Source organism: Cariama cristata, unplaced genomic scaffold (genome assembly GCF_000690535.1).
Source record: "Cariama cristata isolate BGI_N322 unplaced genomic scaffold, ASM69053v1 scaffold18241, whole genome shotgun sequence".
NCBI lineage: Eukaryota > Metazoa > Chordata > Aves > Cariamiformes > Cariamidae > Cariama > Cariama cristata.
Window position 1 is genome coordinate 19051 of NW_009598929.1, and position 6282 is coordinate 25332.

Below are 6282 nucleotides of genomic sequence, written 5' to 3' on the forward strand. Positions count from 1 at the left end.
TCCTGCTCATGACAGTTTTGGTGTTTAAAAAAAAAAGTAGTGAAAAACTATCACAAATGCAGGTTGATGCATGAGCTAAATGCTGTTGTCTGTCTTTGCAGTTAAATGCAAAAAAAATTCTCCGCTCTAAGAGCGGTACGCTTATATAAGCGTATGAGTTTGGGAACTTCAGTCCTTTAGTAAAACCATTTGCTTCACTCAAAATACTGTTCTGTCCCATCCATTTCAGTGCTTCTAGTCCATAAAGAGAAAATGTGTTTGCAATATAAGTGCATTAAAACCAGTTTACTTACCCAAAACTCAAACAGGAAGAACCTATATGTGTGCATGGATTTCTGTGTTTTGCTGTCTTTGGTTGCTTGTGGCTTCTGAATTACTTTCCTGTGTGAATAAGATGGATTTATGCCACTTGATGCTTAAGTGGAAGTGAAAATATTTGCTCAGGAATGTTGCATTTAGGAGTTGGTTTGACTTCAGGAAAAGCAGCTTCTGTTAATCCTAAGTGAGAGTCCTTTGAGCTGGCATATCTGGGAGACAGAACTGTCTTTATAAGAATATGGGAGGGCATTTTTTTAGTCTAAATATATGAACTATGAAAGGGGAATGGAAAGAGACTATATTGTTTAACTTTTTTGGTTGATGGTTTGCCTGAGTATGGAAGGACACTCTTGAAATGACATCTCAGAAGTGAACCCTTACTATGGCATGCAGTTCAGTGCTTTGCATTTGGTTTTTGCAGCTCTGAACAGTTTGCTTCCACACTTCTTCATTTTTGATACTGGAAAGTATTGATTTTTAGTTGTAATGCTTCAAAATGTATCTCCAGCCTTGGACTGGTAAGCAAGCTGGGAATAAAGGTGTTGGAGTATTAAATAGAATAGTAAATAGAGAGGCCTGGCTTGGCGTAGACTATTACAGCAGCATCTCTTTACTACCTGATGGCCAGCTCTAAAATACTTGTACATGTGGGTCAGGTAGTGGTTCTCTCCACTTAGTAAAGCTGTCTATTTCTGTCTCTTCCTCCCAGCTCCCCAAATCTACAGTGCAGCCTATTGCAGGGACAAGTCATACTCAGAAAGCTACAAGTTCGTGTTTGTAGTCAGTGATCTTTTTGGCTGCTCAAGTAACTGGTTTAGCCATAAGGGCGTTTACAGAGCTGGGATTAATCCCTTTGTCACCAGCAGCAGACTGCAAGTGAGTGTACGTTGAATTGTCCTCGTTCCTCCTGGAAGCTGGATAAGTCAAGTGCAGATTGGGAAAGGGGGACTATGAAGAAATATGGCAAAACGCCAGCTGAAGGGCAAGAAGCATATGGCTAATTGTGTGGGTTTGTGGTGGGGTGGGTTTTGGGTTTTTTGGGGTTTGGTGGTTTTTTTTTTGTTTTGTTTTTTTTTTTTTTTTTTTTTTTTAGAAAACTCTGGTCTCAAAAGCCTGGGAATGAGGCCCATCTAGTGCTAAAGTTTTGAGGGACTCTTTCGTATACCATGAGTTGTGGAAGAAAATCTCTCAACCTAGACATGATTGATGTCTTTTTAAATTAAAGTCAATGCCGGGTTCTTTCTGTAATACAATAGGTATACTGTGTGTTGTTTCATTTGCATCTGACAATGAACACGGGTTTTTAAAACATGAATGTAAATATCTTAAGCTTTTTGTCCCTTTTAGTAAGGTGAAAACACTAACAAATAGAAACTAGAAAAAATAGTCTTGCCTAGCAACAAAATGGATTGTCTGTTTTCTTTGTGTATGTTTTATAAATTAAAGCTATCTAAATGCTTCCTGGAGAAACTCTTGTTGAAATTGAATGTTAAAATAGTTTCATTCCATCATGGAGAGTTTCTTTTCCTCAAGAAGAAAATTCCTTGTCCCACATCTAATACACCTTTGAAAGTTGGCAAAATTGCCAGTTGCTCTGGATAAGTTGTTCTTTCCCAGTGCTAGCAATATTGTGTAGCTTTTTATGTGAGGCCTTATGTGCAGTATTGTACTTTAGTTGATTGAAAGACTTGTTAACTTTGTGTGATGACTCTTCACACAACCACTCCTACCCTCTTCCTACATGACTAGTAAGAGGAGGCAATGTGTCATTGTATTCTAGTGACTTCTAAAATTTCTGGTATACTCCTTTGGAAAAAAGAAGGAAGTCTATGGAAATGTTTGGTATCAGCAGAAAAATGGGAAAATGGCTACTATGTTTTCTTTTATTATTTTTCTTGAATTATAAAATATTGTAAAGAAGAAAATTTTCATTGTTTTGCTTCATAAAGGAATCCCAGTGAAGTCAAGAAAATTTGACAAAAAGGTTGAGAAGGTTTCAGTGTTCTCTCTTACTCTCAGATTAAACTTGTGATGACAACTCAACATTAGCATATTTTTGTTTGGGTTCTTCTAGACAGGCAAAGGCTCTCGGTCAAGTAGAAACTTGTGATCAGTCTGGCAACAAGTAGTGTACTGTTTTGATTGAGTAGTTAGGTGCATCCTCCAAATACTGGTCATCTGCTCCTGACTTTACAAATCATGTCTCTTGCATGTATTTTGAACGAAAACTGATGCAAATAGCTCAAATGCGGTGGAATTCACTGCTACTCTGCTTTACTTGAAATAATTTTTCTGCTAGCTGACATGCAGACTGCAGAATGAACTAAGAAAAGGTGTGCTTTTTTATCTCCTTCTTACACTGTTTTCTATTTTGTCAAAAACGACAAGATTGGGAGACTTCATGTTCCATGTAATAATGCCCATATTTTTCCTTTACCCAGGTTTGGGAATGCTAGAGAGATCGCCTGCCTTTTGTTTTCCATCAGGGTTTGTAACGCTACGTGGCGCTCTTGCTCAAATAACAGCATTTTTATGCTGCTTGCTTTCTTCAGTCTGTCAGTGAGAGGCTGAGACATGTCACGGACGTCCAAAACAGGACGTGTTCCTGGATGAACTAACTGGAATAATTTTCAAGCTTTATTAAGAAACTCAGTCTTTAAATTCAAGCCAGTTCATACAGATAGACGTTATGAAATGAGCGTTTGCTTGATACCTATGCTTAAGCTTTTCTTTGAACAGTTATGGCTATTTTCTTTTGTCATTTGTGTAAACTGTGGTCTATGTGGGTACATCCCTTTCCAAACAACTTAAGATGAATGGCAATCATTGAGGAAAAACTTCTGTATTGAAATGCAGAAGATAGCAATTTATCTCAGTGCTTTCTAGACCTTCGGTGTGGGCTGAAGTAAGAAAGACTCCAAGTGAATAGAAGGATGGTTAACAAGGAAGATCTGCTAGTAATTCTGAGAAATTCTTTGTACACGTCAGTCTGATCCCAGCTTCTCTAAGGGGTATGTGTGAAGAGGGAAGCTGTTGCACTTGCTTACCTGAGGGAGTGGCGTGGCAGAATTGGCACAGGAGAAATGCTTCGAAACATGCTTGGTAGCATCTGTTTTAGCTCACATGTGAGCTAATTCAACCGCTGTATAGCTTCCGCTGGTCTTCCTCGCAGTGTGCAAAAGTGACTTTTACATATTGTAAAACACAAAAGCTGAACATCTGCATCACACTGAGCCAGGTATCTATGATAGTCATCCTGGACAAATGATACTGCACTGAGAAGGACTCCAGCTTTGCCTTTGTTTCAAAGAGACTTCTATCTTACTGGAGCTTAGAAATCATTTGGCTTTAATGATGAATTGGAATTTTACATGGCATCTGTACTGACATGTGAAAAAGATGGTTTGTCTTGTAATTCTGTTCTTGTTGATTATGGGATGTGGGAAAGCTCTGGGGCTGCAGCACTTGGATGATGAACATCCCTGCTTCCTGGAAGCACACAACTCTTGAATGCTCCATTTTGTGTCTCTGTTCCTCCAAATTAATGATCTGATACCCATGGTGCTACATAGCTAGTCTATTAGTGTGGGACAGTTCAGATTCATCTGGCACAAACGGAATAGTTTTAATATATGACATCAGAATTGCCACATGGCAAAGCAGAGATCTACTGAGCCCAGCCAGTATTGTCTCCAGAAGTGGTAGTAATGAGTGCTTAGAGCAAGAGATGTAACAAGATTGCAGTGGTGTTATCTCTTCCCAGTAAAATTTCCTTGCTACTTGCCAGAATCAGTGCAAGAGTGTTCTCAGCTAGAAACTGCAGCTGAACTGTGAACTTTTGCAGTGATTGGATTTTATCTATGAAGTGTGCAATGAATTATTAAAAAAAAGTTAAAAAGTTCTATTAATGCTTTTGCCCTCCCATTTAACTAGTCACTGTGAGAAAGTGCTTCTTGTTTTTGTTCTAAGCCTGCTTCTTGATATCATTGTTTAATAATCTGTATTTTGTTTTTACCTTCCTGCTTTTATCACAGTTCTCTAGGCCTCTCATATCTGTGCCTTACTGTCTTTTTCCCTGTATGACTGCTGCTGTATTTAGCCATGTCACACTTCTGATGATCCTCATTACCCTTCTCTATTTGTCTCTTCAGAGATGGGGTGACCAAACTCTACTCAAGTTGTAAATATGAAGTGCTATGACAGAGTTGTGTTTTGATTTGTTTTCCATGCCTTCCCTAGTGAATCCTAAAGCTCTCTTCGTTTGCACGGCTTCTGAGCATGGAGTTGATATTTTCAGAGGACTAAAATAATGCCAAGGTGTTTTGCTTCCTAGCCAAGAGGTTTGTAACACCAGCTTAACAGCTGCTTCTCATGCTGTGTATAATTAGGGTTATTTCTGGTTTTTTACATTACTTTTCATGTGTTGGTAGTGAATTTCACCTGTAGACTTACTACGCATTCACTATTGTGAAGTCTCTCTTCAGTCTCCTTTCTTTTAAGCTACTTTGGTTAATATTATGTTGGCAGCAACATTTTTGGCCTCTTTTTCAGATCATTTAAGTTTAATAGCGCAGATTATTGAGGAAGGCAAGGGATGAGTGTCCATAGCAATCTGCCGCTGTTACAAAAACTGCTCATGACTACTTCATAGCCCTGTCCTACACTCACATTTTTTTGGTATATCCTGTTAAGAACCTTTTGAGAAGATGTAAAAATAATAATAAAAAAAAAAGAGTTGAGGGTAACTTCCTCTACTCTCAGAACCAACAAGTAACAGAAACATAAAGGGAAAAAAAAAACCACTATAAAAAAAAACACAAAAAAAATCCAGGATAGACATAGAGAAAGTGTAATATAGTTAAATTTATTTGTTCTTATCTACTGTTCCACTCTCCAGGTGACTGCCTCTGGCCAAAGTCCTAAAATATGAGATTATTACCTACTTCAGACTGGGAACCACCAAGTGTTTAGAGGCTACAAGTCAGCTGATTACTACCATTGTGCCTCAGTATGAGGCAGTAGCTTCAGTTTCCTGCTTTGAAACGAGGAAGATCAGCAAAAAAGTTATGGTCATTTTTTGCTGGTACAGAATTTGAGTCAGCTACACTAGAATAACACAGCCTAAGCCTTCTCTGTTTAGTGATTCAAACCAGGCTAAGACCTAGGAAAGAAAAGCTATCGTATTGACTTGAATCTAAGGATGTAGTGCTATGAGGCACTTTTTCCCTCCCAAGACTTATATACTGGAAAAATCTGACTTGCATGTGACTTTTTTTTTTTTTTTTTTTCCCCCTAGGTGTAGTTGTACCTTATGGCTGCCTTTAGGGCCTTTAGCACCTCCCTTGTGGAAAGAATTAACCTGTTCTTTGGTGGGAGCCTTGCACCTTGCTGGAGAGCTGTGCACAGCAGCAGGTGCACCTACAACAGACCTCCTGTTGCAGCTGCAGGACAAGCCATTGGCAACTCAGTATTTCTGATAGGAGGCTTGTGCTGATTTTAGCTCCCCAGCCAATTGAAACCTGTATACTAAGCAGTATTTTTTTGTGTGTGTGCGATGGACAGGCACTGCCTGTCTGGCAGCCAGTTTCTTGGAAAAGCAGGGCTTTGAGCAAGCTAGGAGGTGAAACCATGCCTGGGAGGTCAGGCTGTTCACAGTGTTATGCATGGGATGGATTTGTGAGGTTGTGAGTGGGCAGCACGTATGTGGCATGGAGAAGGGTGCAGGGTCTGAGGATGGCTATATTGTCATACATAAAATAGAAGGGTGGGTGGACTGTGGAGCTCTAGAAGGTGGCTAAATATTTAGATGCTGACTTTAGTATTTTTGGTTTGTTTTGCTGTTGCTTAAGGAATGCTTTAAATTTTGGCCAAGGTGGTATGCTTGGAAACCAGCTCTTATATTTACTTTTCTTCTGGCTCCTATCTCCCATGTTTAGTTTTTTATTAACTAATGCTTTTAGCAGA